We start from the raw sequence: 19929 nt of genomic DNA, 5'->3' as shown, positions 1-19929 counted from the left end.
CAATTCAAAAGGACTGAAGCAACAAAGAGAATTTATTGGACCATGTTATTGAAAAGTCCAGGAGTTGCACAAGCTTCAGGCATAGCTGGATCTAGGGACACCATCAGTATTCATCCTCTCCTTTTGTTCCGGGTTAGTTTCATTCTCAGGGAGGCTCTCCCCTCTGAGGCAAGATGGTACCACCGCATCCCTTCCACTTGCCAAGCCCAGTCTAAAGAGGTTCTCTCCTTAATGTTCCCAAACTGAATCTCATTGAACGCTGTCTGGATCATGTGACCCCTCCCAACCAATGACTGTGGTCAGGGGATGGAATGAGCTGATTGGCCAGGTTTGCTCATGTGCTCCTCCAGGAGTGTGGTGGGAGGGATCCGCCCCACCTGAACCACAGCCGCGGAGAGGAGAGAAGGGAATCGTTTCCCCATACAAGTTCAGGGGGCCGTTATCAGAAGGAGGAACAGGTGCTGAGCCGTCAAAAGCAACTTCTGTTCCCTACAGAAGCCAACTGATATTTCTGTTATCTTTCTTTTCTTTGTTTTTGGCCACGCCGCGTGGCTTGTGGGATCTTAGCTCCCCGACCAGGGATCAAACCCAGGAGCCCTGCAGTGGAAGCACCGAGTCTTAACCACTGGACCGCCAGGGAAGTCCCCCAACTCACACTTCCCAGGCACCTTTGCCGAGTTTCACTACCACCCATTTTATAGTTGAGTAAACTGAGATCCTGGAGGTAAAAAGTCAGTCTCTCAAGGCGACAAACTTAGTTCATGAGGGAGGCAGGGTTCTAATCATCTGAGTCTGACTCACACTCCTGCTGCTAACACTGACCGTCATGCATCACCCATCCTGCCCTCAAAGAGCCGAAGAACCCTGTACACAGTCAGTGCGCAGTAAACGCACATCACATTGAATCGTTATTGAGTGACTGCCCCCCACTGGACCATAAGATGCCTGAGGGTAGAGCACATGTCTATCTCGTTCACCGCAGCATTCCCGCCACCTGTACACAGGAGGTGCTCCCAAGACACGTGGCGAATCAATGCACGTGACCTTAGCATTTAGCACCTAGTAGGTGTTGCACAAATCGTTGGTGAATAAATGAATGAATCTCAGTGGGAGTCAAGCTGCCTGGTTGTTCAAACCTTTCTAGATCATTAACAAGATAGATGGAGATAGGGAGAGGGAGGAGGGGGGAGGGATGAATGAATGAATGAAGAACAGAAGCCTTTTCTAGAGTCTGAAGCACTCAGAGCAAGGTCCATAGATCTTGTCCTAGACAGTAAGAGTGCCGAGGTTCCTTGGAGAGCAAACCCCAGTTTTGGAAAGGGACATGGGGTCTTTGTGAGCCAGGAGGGGGTGGGTGGAGCTGGCAGGAGGAAGCCAGGTCAGCCAGAGCCCAGCCAACCGGCTGTGCCAGGGACACGGCGCCCCGCCCCACTGCCCCTGACCTTGCTTCATCCCACAATAGAGCGTCCATTGTAAGTGGGTAATTGGGTTCCGGCGCATCCCCTCCCCCGGCTGGGGGTGGAAGCGAAGGGAAACACAATCTGTTTTCTATTTGTCACAGCTGCCAAGATGCCACTCCCTCCTCTGTCCCCCACCCCCGCCCCCTGAGCGACAGCCGCGCGGTGACATTCTTTGGCTGGGGCTGAGCGCGGATTAGAGCTGCCGCCCAGGCTGGCTACCCCGGGAGAAACGTGACAAAAACCTAAAAGCAGCCTAGCAGGCCTCCCGGGTTTTGTTCGTATCCTTACCTACGGGGAGCCTAAAATATTGTCCTAATTGGACAAAGGAGGGGTTCACGTCCTGGCTCCTTCTCTTTGTAGCTGTGTGACCTTGAGCCAGTCACCTAACTTCTCTGTGCCACAGTTTCCTCATTTGTAAAATGGGGATGATGATAACCCTAGGAAAGGCTGTAGGTTGTCTTTTTTTTTTTTTTTGTCTGTCTACAGGAAATCCTCTTTCTTTTTTAAAAAATTTTATTGGAGTATTGTTGATTTACAACGTTGTGTTAGTTTCTGCTGTACAGCAAAATGAGTCAGTTATCCATACACATATATTCACTCTTTTTTAGATTCTATTCCCATACAGGTCGTTACAGAGTACTGAGTAGAGTTCCCTGTGCTATACAGTTAGGTCCTTATTAGTTACCTATTTTATATATAGTAGTGTGTACATGTCAATCCCAGTCTCCCAGTTTATCCCTCCCCTACCCAGCCCCCCGTAGGTTGTCTTGAATGTGTTCATCCAGGCAGGGTGCTGGGCATGTAGTGTTTGGTAACAGCTGGTGATCGTTGGATTTGCTGTTTAGGGAGCTGGTGCTTCCCTGTGTCAGTTTGCAGACTTGAGTGTCTTTGCCTCAGACCACTCTGAGGTGGGGGAGTAAAGGGCAAATGCTCAGAGAGGGTCCTCTGTGTGAACCCCGGGGTTGCCCTCTTGCTCTGAGCACTCACATCCAGAGGACCTACTGTGTGTCTGGTGTGTGCCCATCTTAGGCTGATGGGAGAAAAGCAGGGAGGTAAGAGAAGGGACATGAAAAGAACTGCAAGGTTTGGGCTCTGCTCTAACCAACTGAGTTGGGTTTGAAGACAAACAGGCTCTGGGGATGCATCCCCAGGCCCCCAAGTTCTGTAGGAGTTGAGGGAATGCAGCAGGCGTGGAGGGCTTCCTGGAGGAGGTGAGCCAGGTTTGAATCCTGTCTCTGCTGGGGATCTTAGGCAATATCTTCACCTCTCTGGGCCTTGTCATCTTTTGGGGACTTCAAGAAAAACAGTCCAAGTCAGCCAAGCCTTTAACAGACAGGATTAGGGCCATTTATGAGACAAGTTCAAGACATCTTGAAGACATCTTGAACTTGGCTTTTGCTGGAGAAAATCCCAGCAAGGCCTTGGCCTGGATGTTCAGAGTGACCCTGCCCCAGCCCCTGAAGGTCCAGCCAGACCTGCACTGTCTGGCTCCATTCCCAAGCCACTGAACCCCTCAGGCAAATCTTAATCTCTGAGACTCAGTTTCCTCGTCTGTAAAATGGGACACCATGCCCACCAGCGTGACTGGGAGGACTTAAGCCAATATAGACTTGGCACACAGTGACTGCTCAATAAATCACAGCCAATACTCCTAATTTCTAGGGCCAAGTGATGTCTGAAAAAAGGGAGGAGGAATAACCAAGAGGCAGCAGAAGCCAGGGCTTATTTGTCGGTCTCATCAAGACCCCCTCCTCCCCTTTTGATGAATAAACTTGGATGTAGCAGTAATAGCCAGCATTAGTTCTGAATGACCTCAGGTACACAAAACTGGGTGAATCGTAGTCTCCTGACTCACTCCCATTGTTGGTGGGTACCTGGCCTGTTTTTATTTCATAGGCTTGTCTATTTCTTTAGTACTTTCTGTACCATTTAATTTATTATTCCATAATATAGTGGACACTCATGTGAATCACTCCCCAATGCAAGAACAAGGCTATGACTCCTACAGGCACCCATGTGTTCCCTCACCTCTCCCCAGGAGTGAGCACCACTCCTTGATGTAATAAGCATTTATTTTGTCCTCACTCCGGGCCAGGCACACAATCCTGAATTTGTGTTTGTCATTCCCTTGATTTTATTTTATTTTTTCCACATCACGCAGCTTGTGGGATCTTAGTTCCCCAACCAGGGACTGAACCCACGCCTCCTGCACTGGAAGCGTGGAATCTTAACCACTGGACAGCCAGGGAAGTCCCCATTCCCTTGCTTCTTTGGATCAAGGTCATTGGTTGCGTCTGTGGGTATGTGTGCCCGCGCCAGTGGTCCTCAGGCTTGAGTGTGTTCAGAATCACCCAAAAGGCTCTGAAAACAGATTCCGGGCCCCACCCCCAGAGTGTCTGATTCTGCAGGTCTGGAGCAGGGCCCAAGAATCTGCATTTCTAGCACATTTCCGGGGGACGCGGATTCTGCTTCTCTGAGGACAACACTTTGAGAACCACGGCCCTAAATAATATAGTATGGAGTTTTAGCTGTTTGCAAACTTCATAACCAGGGTGTCGTGTTATAGGTGGTCTTCTGTGGCTAGGTTTTGTCACTCAACCCCTGTGATTTTTCTACCAGGGGCAGATTTGCCTCCAGGGGTGGTTGCTCAATGTCTTGAGACATTTTTCGTATCATGACTGGTTGGGCGGGATGTGTCACTGGCATCTAGTGGGTCGGCTCCAGGTATGCTGTTAAAACATCCTACCACACCCAGGAAGCTCCCTGCGACAGAAAGATCCTGCCCCAAACGTCCACAACCTCAGGAGGAATGAAAACAGTTGTCCACACAAAAATCTGTACACAAATGTTCATCACAGCAGCATTCACAAGAGTCGAAAAGCGGGAGCCGCCCAGATGTCCATCGATGGATGAATAAATAGAATACGGTCCATCCATACAAACGAATGTGATTCAGCCGTATAAAGTAACGGAGTTCCGACACATGCCACAGGGTGGATGAACCTTGAAAACATGATGCTGAGCGAAAGAAGCCACACACAGAAGGTCCCATATCGTATGATTCCATTTATGTGAAATGCCCAGAAAGGACAAAGCCGCGGAGACAAAAAGTAGATTGGCCGTTTCCAGGAGCTGGGGACAAGGGAAAGGGGAGTGACTGATGAGAGGGAGGGGGCTTCCTTTCAGATATGATGCACATGTTCTAAAACGGATTGTGGTGGTAGTTGCACAACTCTGTGAATAGACTAAAATCCATCGAATTGTACGATTTAAGTGAGTGGGTTGCGTCCTATGTGAATTACATCTCAATAAAATTGCTATTAAAAACAATAACGAGGGGTTTCCCTGGCAGTCCAATGGTTAAGACTCTGCACCTCCACTGCAGGGGGCGCAGGTTCAATCCCTGGTTGGGGAACTAAGATCCCACATGCCACACAGCCAAAAAGAAAATAATAATAATAATGAGAGAAATGTCAATAGCGTCAAAGTTGAGGGATTCTGCCATACACTGTCTCACTAAGATTCACCCTGTGTGGGCCTGGAGCTGCTGCTTTTTCATTCCCACTGCTGTGTAATACTCCATGGTGTGAACATACCACGATGTAGTTGTCCAATTTCCTGCCAGTGAGTATTTGGTTTGGTCCCAGGTTTTGCCACAGTGAACAGAGCTGCCGTGCACATTCTTGTACCCGTCACTCAGGACCCACATGCAAGAGTTTCACTTTAGGGCTTCCCTGGTGGCGCAGTGGCTGAGAGTCCGCCTGCCGATGCAGGGGACGCGGGTTCGTGCCCCGGTCCGGGAAGATCCCACATGCCGCGGAGCGGCTGGGCCCGTGAGCCATGGCCGCTGAGCCTGCGCGTCCGGAGCCTGTGCTCCGCAACGGGAGAGGCCACAACAGTGAGAGGCCCGCATGCAGCAAAAAAAAAAAAAAAAAAAAGAGAGAGAGAGAGTTTCACTTTGGCACATACCTAAGAGAAAAATGACTGAGTCACAAGGAACAGGAAAGTTTACTAGAAAATGCCAGCCGTTATATGAAGGACTTTCTACTGACGCCAGGCACTGGGCTAAAGATCTACCTGTTTTCTCACCCATTTCAAGAGACGAGAATGCTGAGGCTCAGAGAAGTGAATGAACTGGCCCGGCCCAGGAGGGGCAGACCAGACATAAGCTCTTGGCCACACGTCCTACAGCAAACTCCCCTGCAAGCGTGAGTGACGGGCTTCCCCAGGCAGACGCGCTGCAAGCAGCAAGGGCGTGGGGAGGGGCCTTGCACAGAAGCCGCTTCCAGCCCAGCCTGGGTGCGGAGCTGACAGCAGGTGACAGCTTGTTTAGAAAACAGCCCATTGCTTCTGAGACATACATATGGAAGCGCCTCCAAGAGTCTTCCCAACCTGGGACCTGCTGAACTTTCTGGAATGTTAGGCCAACCCACATCACACATCGCAGCCGTCTCCTCAGGCAACCAGAATCCTCCAGCACCCCAACACCTCTTTCCTGCCTTGTGTCTCAACTCCGAACGACACTTGCCCACCAAGCAGGGGCATGAGGGTGCAGCAGTGATGCCCGTGAGGTCTACTAACCACAGGCCTTGTTCCAAATCCCACTTTTACCACGGACTTGCTGTGTGACCGGGGGACGGTGACTTGACATCTCTGAGCCTATCTCCTCACTTAAAATGGGGACATCGATACAGCAGCTATACATCCCAGGCCCCAAATCCAGGTCTACAAGATAGAACCAATTTTTATTTCTTTCCAATCGACGCAGAGTCAATTCCAAGCCCTCGTCCTCCCAAGATGATAGAAAATTTAGTCTCAGTCTCAGGATTGTGGGTCCTCCATGCTGGCTCCGGTCAGAGACCAAATCTGAGAGGTCCCTCTGGCCACTGGTTCCCACTGAGGACCCGGGAGATGTTTGGGATCCAGGACCATGTGGCCGCTTCTGGTGGGAAATTCTTCAGCATCTGTGTGGTGGGGTCAGGGGGGAGGGAGCTTGCCTGCCCTGGGACCTCTTCGGTCAGGGCACCCTCTTCCTGGTGCACGATGTAGCTTCTAGATCCTGTCCCCTCCCAGGAGCACCGCTACCAAATGAGGTCATCAGGCCTGCTTCCCTCCTGCCAACTCCAGCGTGTGCAAATCTCCCTCCCTCTCTCGCTCTCCCTCCAGAACCAAAGGCAACTTCACAGCCAGTTCCCGGATGCCTCCTGTCCTACAGGAAGAGAACTTCTGCTGGGACCTGGCTGCTGAGCCAGAGACGCCCTCACCCAGCAGCTTCTGCTCCCCTGGGCTGCGACCGGGAATGGTTTGTTCATCTTGCACACCACTTGCTCAACAGGAAGTTGCCTGCCTCCACTTTTTTTTTCTCTTTCTCCCCATTTCTGAGAGCATGTGGATCTGGTTTTCACTCTGCTTCAACCATGCCGTGAAAGACCGTATCCTAGAGGTGCTGGAATAAGCCAGAAGGATCTGGGTCCCCAAATGGCTGCAGAGCTGAACCTCTGGCCCTCCTGGGCATACTCCCCTCCCTCAGACCTCTTACTTCAGAGAGATACAAACTTCTCTCTTGTTTTAATCAATGTGGTTTCTCTGGTTTTTGGTGGGGAGGTGGGTCTTTGTTACAGCAGCTGAGCTTATGCCCTGACTAATACGTGGGGTTTTCACAAAATGTTTGTGATGGTTAATTTTATGGTCCTGACTGGACCCTGGGCTGCCCAGATATTTGGTTAAACACTATTCTGGGTATGGTCCTGAGGAAGCTTCTGGAGGAGACTGACATTTGAATCAGGAGACCAAGTAAAGCAGATTGCCCTCCTTAATGTGGGTGGGTCTCATTCAACCATGTGAAGGCTTGAGTAGAAGAGAAAGGTGATGAAGGGAGAATTCACTCTCTCTGCCTGACTGTCTTCAAGCTGGGACATTGGTCTTCTCCTGCCTTGGGACCCAGACGCAAACGGGAGCTCCCACCATCAGCTCTCCCGGGTTACCAGCTAGCAGATGGCAGACTGTGGGACTTCTCAGCCCCCATCACCATGTGTGCCCATTCCTTATTTATTAATTCCTTATAATAAATCTCTTTGGACTTCCCTGGCGGGCCAGTGGTTAAGACTCCACGCTCCCAATGCATAGGGCATGGGTTTGATCCCCGGTCAGGGAACTAAGATCCCGAATGCCACACAGTGCAACCAGAAAAAAAAAAAAAAAATCTCCTTATAAATAGATGGATAGAGATGCTAGGGATAGAGATATACAGTATCCTATTGGTCTGTGTCTCTAACGAGCCCAGATTAATACAAGGCAAATAGACTATCTTCCAGAAACTTCTACCCTCTACTTGGAAAAAACCAGAAATCAAGAAAATACAAAGGGCTGAAGTCCGCCTTGGAATCCGGGGAAAGAAAATTACAGGGTGAATAAACACGAGTGAGCAGCTCCGCGAAGAATCCTGCCAATAGTTAACAATACCGTATCATATATTTGAAACTTGCTAAGAGAGTAGACCTTAAAAGTTCTCATCACAAGAAAGAAAAACTTGTCACTATGTGAGGGGGTGGATGTTAACTAAATTTATTGTGGTGAACATTTCACAATGTATATGTCAAATCATCATGTGGAACTCCTAAAAGGAATACTATATTTTATGTCTATTATATCTCAGTGAAACTGCGGGAGGGGAATTGAAAAACAAAAGACTCCTGCTACAGCCATGCCTACTGTGGAGGGTTGTTTGAGGGATGAAGGGGGGAACGCATGCACACAGGGCAGCTGGCTCGTGAGGCCTGGCCTGCACTGAGTGCCCTGTAAGTGGCAATGAACCTTGGGGCAGGGGCACCGAGCACGTAGGATCCTGCCTTTGAGGCTTCCCAGGACATGTGATGCTGGGTACCTCATTTCACAATGGCAACAAGTAATTATTGAACACTTGCTGTGTGCCAGGCACTGTTCTAGATTCTGCGGAGATGGTTGGGGGGTAAGAAATGCCTAGTCACAGTCCTCTGTGAGCTGGATCTGGGGACCTTGAGAGGTCCCAGCACGGGGCTTCTTAAATGCCAGGTTGACCAGCTCTAGGGTTCAGCAACAGACATGGAAGCCCACAGCAGATGGAGTGACGTGGCAGAGGTGGGGGGAGGGTGACGAAGCTGGCCAGGAAATGCATAATGGATTAGACTCAGATAATTAGCATCTCCAGAAGGGAGAAGAAAAACCCTGACTTCTGTGATGGCTCAGCAGAACAACTATCTCTAATAAATACTAACCCTTCTAGCTTTCCTGCTAATGGTCACGTGGTAGGATTTTTCTTCTCTCCTCTCACCACCGCTCCAGAAGTTAGGCATGGCCGTGTGACCTGCCTGGACCAACGTGATGTGAGTGGAAGTGATGTAAGTTGCTCCTGAGAAGAAGCGTTAAGAACCAGTGAACAACTTCCCCCATGCCCAGTGACGGTCCATGTTGCACATGGCACGTTCCATCCGTCTGTGTCTCAGAACGAGGAGCCCATGCAGCATAAATGAGACACGAACTTTGGTTGTTTTAAGCCGCAGGATTCCCGGGGTTGTTTGTTACTGCAACGTAACTGAGCTGACGCTGACCTGTACACCTCCATTTCACAGATGAAGAAACAAAGTCTGGAAGAGGTCACATAGCTTACCCACAGTCAAACATGGGGCACAGCCAGGACTCAAAGCCAGGCCTGCCCATCTCTGCAACCTTTCCGGAGGTGGGGTGTCTCCACCCTCAACACATCCAGCCAAACCCCGTGCTGCTAACCCCTTCAATTAGAGCCAATTTCAAGGTCTTCTGGTTTCTAAATGAACGGCCCCGATCATGTTCACTGAAGGCCCTGTCTTTTCAGGCTGCTCATTTTATCAGGAGCCGCCAACAAGATAAATGGCCCTGTAACTTATTGTTCTGCTGCAAAGCACCTCGCCGCCAGTGGCAGCACAGATGCCAGGAATAAATCGCATCTGATCTTCCGAGAGTCAGGCTGAGCTCCCTTGAGGGACGTCAGAGGCCGGAGGGTGGCCTGGAGTAGCCACGGACCCTGGGGGACTTCACTGAGGACCACAGAGCTGCTGGGAGGTCTTCCTCAGGACCCCAGAGGTCTGGGGTGAGATCATTGGTTTCTAATCTTCCCAGCATCTATTTCCCCTTCTTAAGGTTTAACAGCAACACTTTTTCTTTGGGGAAAATCATCTCTCAGTCCGGATGGGTCAGGTGGGGTCATGACTTTCACCCAGCTTCAGAGAGTGGACACGTGATCTAGCCCAGCCACTCGCAGCCCCACGTCCTGTCACTGCCACGATTGGTTCAGGGTGGGGATATACCCTGGGGTGATGGGACTCGATTCTCAGATTTCTGTTGAAACTCTAAGAATAGAGAAGTTGTCTCTTTTTTTTTTTTTAAATAAGAGGAGTATATTTATTTATTTTCTTGACTATAGATCTAATATTTTATTTATTTAAAAAAATTTTTTAACATCTCTATTGGAGTATAATTGCTTTACAACGTTGTGTTAGTTGTTGCTGTATAAAAAAGTGAATCAGCTATACGTATACATATATCCCCATATCCCCTAACCTCTTGCATCTCCCTCCCACCCTCCTTATCCCACCCCTCTAGGTGGTCACAAAGCACCGAGCTGATCTCCCTGTGTGATGCAGTTGCTTCCCACTAGCTATCTATTTTACAGTTGGTAGTGTATGAGAAGTTCCCTTTTAACAGTGGTTGCTTGCAGAATGAATGTCTTTTTCATTGTGCTGTCTCTAGCTGCTGGCACAATTACATGCATGTAGTAGGTGCTCAGTAAAATGGGCTGAATGAATGAGTAAGCAAGCTGGAGTCAAGACAGCTGGGTTCTTGTTTGGACTCGGCCAAATCGACTGTGTAACATCAAGAATCTCTCCTCATCTCAGTTTCCTTGCCTATGGAAACGGAGTTAATGATAGCACTTACAAATAGCTGGTTATATCGGTTAGCTATTGCCACCAATATGCTGTGTAACAAATAACCCCTAAATTCAGTGGCTTAAAACAACAATCGTGCATTATCATTCACACATCTGTCAGTTGCATCTGAGGGGTCACCTGATCCAGGCTGGGGCCTGGCTGGTTAGCTCTGCTCCACCTGTGTCTCACCCTCTTGGATCAGCTGGCTAATCCAGGGTGTGTTTGTCACATACCATGGCAAAGGTGCAGAAAAGTACAAAGCCCCTTAAGGGACAGAGCTAGCCCAGAATCACTTCCACTTCTTTTTTTGGCTAAAGCAAGTCACGTGGCCACACCCACAGTCAAAGGGTAGAGAAACGTGCTCTATCCCTTTGGTGAGCAGAAGTGTCAAGTCACACAGCAAAGAGCATAGATGCAGGGAGGGGTGAAAAACAGAGCCCTAGGGTGCGCTCCTCTACGCAGATGTGACCATCTTTGTTTATCTGTTTCTTTGCTCAGTGTCTGCTTCTCCACCGGAGTATAACTTCCTCCTGTGTTTGGCTCCTTACCTACTCTGCTCCTGGCGGTGGTGGTACCTCCGGCCCCTAGAACAGGGCCTGGGACAGCGGTGGTGTTCAGCAAACACTTGTCAAAAGACGAGAAGCTGTCCCCAACCTCCCTACACTGTCATGAAGACTAAACCAGGTCAGGCATGCAAGCAACACTCTGGGAGTTACAGAAGCCCTCCCAGAGTCACGATTCTGACCCCACCTCCACCTTAAATCTCTGCAGGGGACAGGGGTGACTGTCCCATCTCCGGGACGGGGTCCAGAGCCAGGGGTCCAGTTGTGGTTGGCGGCGTCACATCCACATCTTGGTCAGTCTGTGTCTCTCAGCCTGGCCTGGTGGTCCTGGAGAGGCCCCACGGTGCAGCTCAGACCCCATTCCCTTGGATCGGGAATTTCAGGTTCAACTCCGCGCCAGGGACACAGATCTCTCTGGGGTAAGAAGGAAGTGCCCCGAAAGGCCCCAGGAGAGACAGCCCGCTGTGGCCGCTCGCTTGGCCCAGAGCCCCTGAGGCCACAGTGCCGCCTTGTGTGGTTTCCCTCGAGCCCTCCCTCCTGTCTGCTAGAAACAGCAAAGTCACGGACCCTCTGCCCCTCCCTGTTTGCCCTTCCTGGGGGAGCTGCCCGCCCCTCACGTCCATCTGGCCCTCGGTGTCTCCATCCCTCCAGGTGGACTGGGCTCCCTCCAGCCCTGCACACAGGAAACATCTCCATTCTGCCCCCGCACTGCACACTTCAGCACAAAAACCTTCTCCAGGCCCAGCCCGAAAGAACCAAATGTTCCTCTATTATGCAAGCTCATTTCTCTCTTCCTGGCGGGCCCAAATTGCAATCTGCACCAGGGGAAGAGAAGGCGACGGAGGCCTGAATCGGGGAGCCGAACAGCTGTGGCAGGAAACCCTCCCCCCCCAACCAAGGCTGCACTGTCACCGGGCCCCTCCCCTCCCCAGGACCCAGCAGGACACATCAGCAGAGGGGCACTGTGTCAGTGCCTGTCACCAAGAGCTAACCCAGCTGTCCTTGGGGTTTGCCCAGGACAGATAACCCCTGGCTACGTTCAGAAAGAGCAGAAAAGCGTCACCCTTAGCAGTACATCAGGAGTGGGGTCAAAGGCAGGAACTTTGCATAAAACAAGGCAAGAACTTTGCATAAAACAACACATGGGTGTCATTTACTCTGTGCCAGGCTTGGCTCTAAACACCTTCTCATTTAATCTTCATACTCTCTGAATAGATGCCCGTATTATCCCCCTTTCACAGAGGAGGAAACTGAGGCTCAGAGCGGGTGACTCAGCTGAGAAAACACAATTAGGAAGCAGCAGAGCTGGGATCCGCACCAAACAGTCGGGCCCCAGGACAGAGCTTGTCCAATAACTGCTGCTCTGTCAAATGTGTGGATCCGTTTTTACGTCCCAAAGGGTTTCCCGCGAGGCTAAAAGCCACACGACTTGTGAGCCAGCAAAACTGCTTCTGGGTGTACAGTTGACCCCTGAACAACATGGGTTTGAACTGCATGGGTTTGAACTCTCATGCCGATTTTTTTTTTTAATAAATGTACCGTGTACACTACAGGATTGCACGGTGCAGGGCTGGTTGAATCCATGGACACAGAACCTTGGATACAGACAGCTGACTACAAAGTTATACTCAGATTTTCAATTGGGAGTGGGGGTCCACACCCCTAACCTCCACATTGTTCAAGGATCAACTCTATACGCAAAAGGATTGAAAGCAGAGGCTCGAAGATATACTTGCACACCCGTGTTCATAGCAGCTTTTTTCACAATAGCCAAAGGGTGGAAGCAACCCAGATTTCCATCAATGGATGAATGGATAAGCAAAGTGTGGTCTATCCATACAATGGAATATTATTTAACCTTGAAAAAGGGAAGGAAATCCTGACACACTACAACATAGATAAACCTTGAGGGCATTATCCTAAGTGAAATAAGCCAGTCCCCAAAAGACAAATTCTGCATGATTCCACTCATATGAGGTCCCTGGAGGAGTCAAATTCATAGAGACAGAAGGCAGAAGAGTGACTGCCAGGGCCTGAGGGAAGGGGATGGGGAGTTAGTGTTTAATGGGGACAGAGTTCCAGTTTTGCAAGATGAACAAATTCCTGCTTGCCCTCCTGCACCTCCGCCATCACCGTGGATCACATCCAGGCTAGCCTGCTGGTAGAGACACATGGAACAGAGCAGAGCTCTCCCAGCAATCCATGCAGAGGCCACCCAAGATCAGCCAACAGCCAGCCACCCCCAGACATGTGCATGAGCCCAGCTGAGACAGAAGAACCCCCAGCCAAGTCTAGCCCCAACTGTTGACCTGCAGATTCATGAACCAAATGAATGCTTGTTGTTTGAGGTAATCAATATCTGGGGCGATTTGTTACACAGCATTATTTTGCCAGTAGATGACTGATACAAACTCACATAAAAGGCCTCCAGCCCTTCAATCATTTATTCAGCTGCTCCAACACATAAGTTTTAAGCACCTACTCTGTATCCAGGACAGAACAGCTGGCAAGGCCCTCCTGGAGCCCACCGTTGAAAGGGGGGAGACAGACTAAGATCCAAGTACTTATGACAATGTGATTAAGTGAAGGTCTTAAGTATAGGGGCTGTGGGAGAAGCACATGAGAAGGGCACATATCTCAGGCTTGGGAGGTCAGAGAAGGCTTCCTGGAAGAGCAGTTGTTGAAATGAAGGCCTGAAGAAGTGGGAGACGGCCAGGTGACGTTTGTGTGTAGGTAGAATCAGGGAAGGGTGTCCCAGGCAGAAGGAACAAGGGTAAAGGCCTTGGCCTGTTGCGGGGACAGAGCCTGGCTGCTTGGAAGAATGGCAAGGACGTTGAGAAAGTTGTGCTGGAGCCATTTCTGAGCTAGGACTTTATCCTGAGGGCCGGGGGGCGGGTGGATTTCAACCGTATGCTGCATGATCAGATGTGCACTTGAGAAAGATCACTGGGCAGCGGTGCGGAAGGGGTGTTAGCTGAGCATGCACTTAAGCTCAGCTGTGAAAGCTGCCTGGAGAGCCAGAGGTCCCTGTGCCAGAGTGCAGTGCGGACGGTGCCCGGGTCACCAGGAGTCGCCAGTGTCCCCGCTGTCTCGGCTGCCCTTTCCCGGGCTGGCTCCCTCTGGGGTAGCGATGCAGAAACTGAGGTTGTCCCCGGGCACCAATGAGGAGGCAGAGAGGAGGCCTTCTGCCACATGTCCGCCCTCTCCCCACCCAATCAGCAGGCCATCACCAGCTGCAGAAGACGCCCTGCCCAATCGGGAACCAGGACACCCCCCACGGGCCACCTCCAGCGCATCGGTGGAGAGTGAATTTGCTGATTCTGGGCAGTGACAGGGCCAGAACCCTCCTGCCAACCCCATCCAAACGTGGCCACCTGGCCCTGCCCCCGGCACCCCTGCCCCAGCTGGCCTCCCTCTGTATCCCCAAGACCCCGCATCCGTCAAACACGACCATCCACTGGCATCCGTCACTCCAGAGAAAAGAAATAAAGATGTTGCCGTAACGTTGTCCCAGGATTAATGTCCCTGCTGTGAAAACAAACGTCGCGTCTTCCCGCCAACATTTATTTTTGATAAATGCTGTGACTTTGCCTTGACATTTCGGAAGCAGCGGGAAACCATTACCCGGTGACAATGTTCTATTCCACTGACATTATCTCTTAATTATAATATGCAAGTAATGCTGAAAAAAATGGCCCATAAATAGCTCGTTTGGAGTTGCTGCATTCTGTCCTGTCGAGGAAATGCTGAACGATTTCATTCAGCGCTTGCAAATGAGGGGAGACAAATGAATCTCTGGGGGCTCCGTGTGTGTCCTGCCTCTTCAATGACAAAGCTCACAGGGTGGTGGGAGGTGGCAGGGAAGTGATGATTTCAGGGCATCAGCTGGGCTTGCACCCCAACCCCGTCCCATCCATCCCCATCCCCAAATCGGAGTGCACTTCACCCTGATCACAATTAATAAGGCTTCAACTCCAGTCCTGCAAAACGGTTTGCTATGAGCATAGAGGAGAAAGGTAGTGCTTTTTTTTTTTTCCCCAGGAAATTAATTCCGTTCAGGGGCAAAGAGGTCGAGGGAAGAAAGTCTGGAGGAAATCCCATTTTGCAACTCCTCTGGGTCCTTAAGAGCCAAAGAAACATCTGCTGAAGTTCAGAGGGAACAGCGTTCCGGGAGGGGGTGCCTGGGGACAGGGCACGCAGCGGCTTTGGAATGACGCAGGAAAGAAACCTGGACACCCCTTTGGAACTGGTGGACAGCGGAAAGGGGTCAACCAAAAGTCAGACTCATAAGATTAACATTTATGGGAACCTGACACTTTGGGAGCAAAAAGGGCCGAGTGAATTCACGCTTTGGAAGTCTCAGTGCTCCAAACACAAACCAGTGAAAACTCAAACTCTCAACCAGCGGTTCTCAACCAGGGGTGGTTTTGCCCTCCCCCCGCGGGGGGGGGGGGGCATTCGGCACCGTCTGGAAACGGCTTTGGTTGTTACAACCAAGGGTTGGGCACTACTGGCATCTAGTGGGTAGAGACCAGAGATGCTGATGCCCAAGATGGTCCCACCACAAAGAACTGTCCGGTCCAAAGGTCAACAGTGATGGTGATGAGAGGGGAGGGGTTGGTGAGTTTGTTGGAGAAGACAAAGAGCCTTGATGGTGGTTGAGAAGAATCTAGAAATAGCTACCCACTTTGTGAAGAAAATGTACAAATACATAGCTTAAACATCCGGGGGGGGCTCTAAAAGGAGGGAATACAACCTATAGTTTCTAGATGGCGGGGAAAGGGGAGCATATGAAAGCCCATGCTGGGACTTCCCTGGCAGTCCGGTCGTTTAGACTCCGCGTTTCTACTACAGGGAGCACGGGTTGGATCCCTGGTTGGGGAACTAAGATCCTGCGTGGTACGGCCAAAAAAAGAAAGAAAGAAAGCAGCCTATCCTGGAGTATAAGTACAAAAACCAACCCTGTCTCGGTTGAGTTTTCTCATCTGCCCGTTGAGACTGTTATTATGTTTTCTTTTTACTTTACAGACCAGGAAACGGAGGTTCCCCAGGTAGGAATGCCCAGTCACTACGGCAGTCAGGGAGACGCAGGGGTCCCGGGAAGAGGGTGGCCTGGGCTCAGATCCTGGCCACATCGCTTGCCAGCTGGTCACACTGGGTGAGCAACTTGACCTCTCAGGGCCTTTGTTTCCTCATCTGTAAAATGGGCTCATAAACCTGCCCCACGAGTTTGCCCCAGGAATGAGCTGAGATGGCCCTTATACACCAAGCAGGAGATAGGAGCCAGCCCCAGTGGTTTAGGAGATTTTAATCAAAGGAACCACGGACAGAGACGTGGGCAATGCTGGGCAGGGGTGGTGAGGCAGCCAGGGGCCGGCACCAGTGCGGAGCTGTTGCCAGGGGAACAGGGAAAGGGGCTGGGGAAGGAATATCATGCATGGAGGCGGGGGAGAGACCAAGCCAGGTTCTGGGAATTAGGACATGGACATCGTGAGGGAGGGGACACACAATCATCATCATTACCGTTGGCTCCGTCCCACGCCCCCTCAATCTGGTTTGCTCCCCACTGTTCAATGCTGCTTCTCAAGAGAAAACCTGGAGCGTCGAGGGGTCGTTTTCAAGGTGGCAGCAGGATGGAAATGAGGCGCTGCCCTGCTTCTCAGAACGTGTTCCCGCATCCTGGACAGCCCCCTGCCAGCTTCTAAAAGTCTGTCCCAAGAGTTCAGGTTCAGTGCAAGGTTGAGGGCTCAGATGCCACCAGGGCACGTCAGCATTTATCGAGCGCAGCTGGCCTGGGCAGTGACACGGAGAATGTGTGTCCCTGCTCAGAGCAGCCACGACCCCAGGGGAGGGGGACGGGGACAGCTGCCAGGGAGGCACGAGGGCCCATTGTGGCCAGATCCTTACTAGATTTTGCAAAAGTAGCTGAAATGCAGATTTTTCCATGAAGTCCCTTGATTTTTAAATATTGGCCACTAATTCAGGTCCCACCCTCCTTAAACACTGCATAAGCCAAAGACAACAATCCTATAGGCCACTGGTTCGCACCCTCTGGTCTGGTCCACGGCCATTCCTCTCCCTTGGGTGATGACCTCACACCGGCCTGGAGTTACCCTAGAACTCACCTGCCCCGGGTCACGGCCGGAGACACAGCCATGGTGGCTCCCTGCCAATGGGCCCCAGCGAACATGCACCTGAAGCTCGCTGACCCTTTACCTGTCCCCAGAGCTCTGAGCCAAATCATCTCCACAAAGACGCCCCAAGCCAGCTGGCCACCTGGCTAAGTCAGGTCACCTCCCTGAGCCTCGGTGCCCTCATCTGTATAATGGACCTCTGTGAGGCGCTGTGATCATGGAATGAGGGTGTCCAGCAGGGCCCGGAACACAGCAGTTCTCAGTCACCAGGGCAAAAATCATCGAAACCAAAAGGAACAATACAAGATGGCCTTGGCTGGATTCTCTGGGAGAAGAGAAGGGGCCCCAAGGCTGTCTTGTCTGTGTTTTCCTCTTGTTCCCAAGAATATCATGAGAGCTTAGCACAGGACCTGAGGGTAGAAGACCTGGGTTTGAAGCCCAGCTGCCCTACGACCCTGCTGTGCAGCTTTGGCCAGCTCACTCAACCTCTCTGAGCCTTGGTTTCCTCACCTGTAATCTGGGATGAATTTCTCCTTGTAGGAGGAATTTGTAGGGACTGAAAGGCATAAGATTAAGGAGCACTAAGCACATGAAAAGGCACTTGAAATGTTAGCGTCCTCCCAGAAATTCCCCACGTCCTCTTTTCACCTGCTTCCTGGTTTAGGTATCGAAGAGCTTGAACCAAAAGCTTTACACCTTTAGGTGTTCTGAGATGTGCGGTGCCTTCCTCCCCAAGTTCACGCAGATGTGTCTTGTACCAGCTCTGCGTCTCCTGCTCCCCAGGCAGTGTCAGTACCGGCCTCTGCCCAAGGCCTGGCTGTTAATGACATCACGGTGGGCAGCCTGGGGTAACCTGACCACAACCTGCCTGCTTCCTCCTCCAAGGGGAGGGGCTCCCCAATCCCTGCTTCCCTGCATCTGTGGACTTTCCTTCAATCCACCTGGAGGAGACAGCCACCGGGTGGCTAGAAAGGAAACTCGGTGGGTCAGGGATTTGGGTCTCTTTTGTTCACTACTCTATCCCCCAGGGCCTGTTTCATTGAATCCTTACTACATTCCCGGGAGGTGGGTTGTATCAGTCAGGATGGTCTAGGTTATGGTGCAGTAACAAACAATCCCCCATATCTCAGTAGTTTAAAATAACAAAGGTTTAGTTCTTGCTCACATTAGAGAAGTCAACATGGGGCCATACTTTGTGGAGTCCTCATTCCAGGACCTGGGCTGGTGGAGTACCCAAAATCTCAGACATTGCCTGTCACAAGGGCAGAGAGAAAAGGAGTTCTGAAGGTTCTCAACCCCACAGTTAAATGCTGCAGCCCAAGAAGTGATACTCCACTCTCATCTCATTGGCCGGAATGAATCACATGATCCTATCCAACCATGCAGAGGCCAGGAAGTACCTTCCTCCCAGGTGCCCAGAAGGTGAAAGTAAAAAGATTTGGTGTACAGACTACCAATGGCTACCACGTTGGTATTTTTATTATCCTCATTTTTATAGATGAGGATATTGAAGCTCAGAGAGGTTAAGTGACTTGCCTAAGATCACACAGCTAGTAAATAGCAGATCTGGGATCCAATACCCTGCTCTGTCTGACTCTAGAAACTAGTAACTCAGCCATTATCATTTATAAACCCCAAAGTATGAGCTGTTCTACCCTGTTTGTACATAAGATAAACACATTCTGGGAGTTCGCTGGTGGCCTAGTGGTTAGGATTCCGGGCTTTCACTGCCGTGGCCCGGGTTCAGTCCCTGGTCAAGGAACTGAGATCCCACAAGCTATGCAACGCTGCCCCCAAAAAAGATTAAAATTCATTTCAGTGAATTGGGCTGATGCAAGACACCTACCTACACACCTCCAGAAAGGGGCGTATCACCACCGTCACTTATACTTAAATTACACAACTAACAAGCAAAGGCAAATACTGCTCAAAAACAAATAGACGAAGTCCTGTCCAAGGCATGTTTGCTTCAGCCCACAGAGTATTTTATTTAATTGGAATATGTTGCCAATAATTAAAAATCAGGAGATTTCAGGTTTTCAAAAACCATTTTCTCTTGAAATTAAAAAAAAAAAAAATGGAAAGACCTGGCAGGAAGAGCCTGCATTCCCATAAGGCAGTCGTCAGCGTGACCGAAGACAAAGCTAGGTTCTCAGATGACAGAAAGGCAGCCTGGACTGGAGTCTGCAAGGAGGGGTGTCAATTAGCCCAGAACCCAAGACACAAAATCCTGCTCTCTTTAACTACAGATGTAACAGCCTCACTTTCACACTTTAACATAATTCCATTGAAGTCTTAGCAATAATGGTGTCAACCGTGTACCTTTAAAAATGTTGAAAATGTGCCACTTTGGGGAAGGAAAGCATCGGCCGTCCCCACGCATACCCACCCGCTGTCTAGCTAAGCTCTGGGCAGGTAAAACCTTCCCCCACTAGCTACCCTACCGCTCAGAGACCAAACATCTGGGCTTCCGGGCGTATTGACACTGCTGCTTTGCTCTGTGGGCTGAACTCGCCTCCACTGATCTAACACACCATTTAAAGAAGCTAGTTTTTCACAATAGGATAGCCACCGGATGATTCAAGTGTGAGACTGCCCATGCCGTGTGTGACAGTGACATCTCCTGGTGATGTACAGTTTCACAGCTCAGCTCTACTAGACCTTGTAAATATTTAGATAAACTGCGTCCTGAACCTTCCTGTTTGTTTCAGGAGTACTTTGTGACACATTTGAAAGTCTTTTCAGGACTTCCGTGGTGGTCCAGTGGTTAAGACTCTGTGCTTCCACTGCAGGGGACACGGGTTCAATCCCTGGTCAGGGAACTAAGATT

Source organism: Grampus griseus, assembly GCF_964374135.1.
Source record: "Grampus griseus genome assembly, chromosome: 12".
Taxonomy (NCBI): Eukaryota; Metazoa; Chordata; class Mammalia; order Artiodactyla; family Delphinidae; genus Grampus; species Grampus griseus.
The sequence above is the reverse complement of the archived record's forward strand: the minus strand, read 5'-3'. Positions refer to the sequence as shown.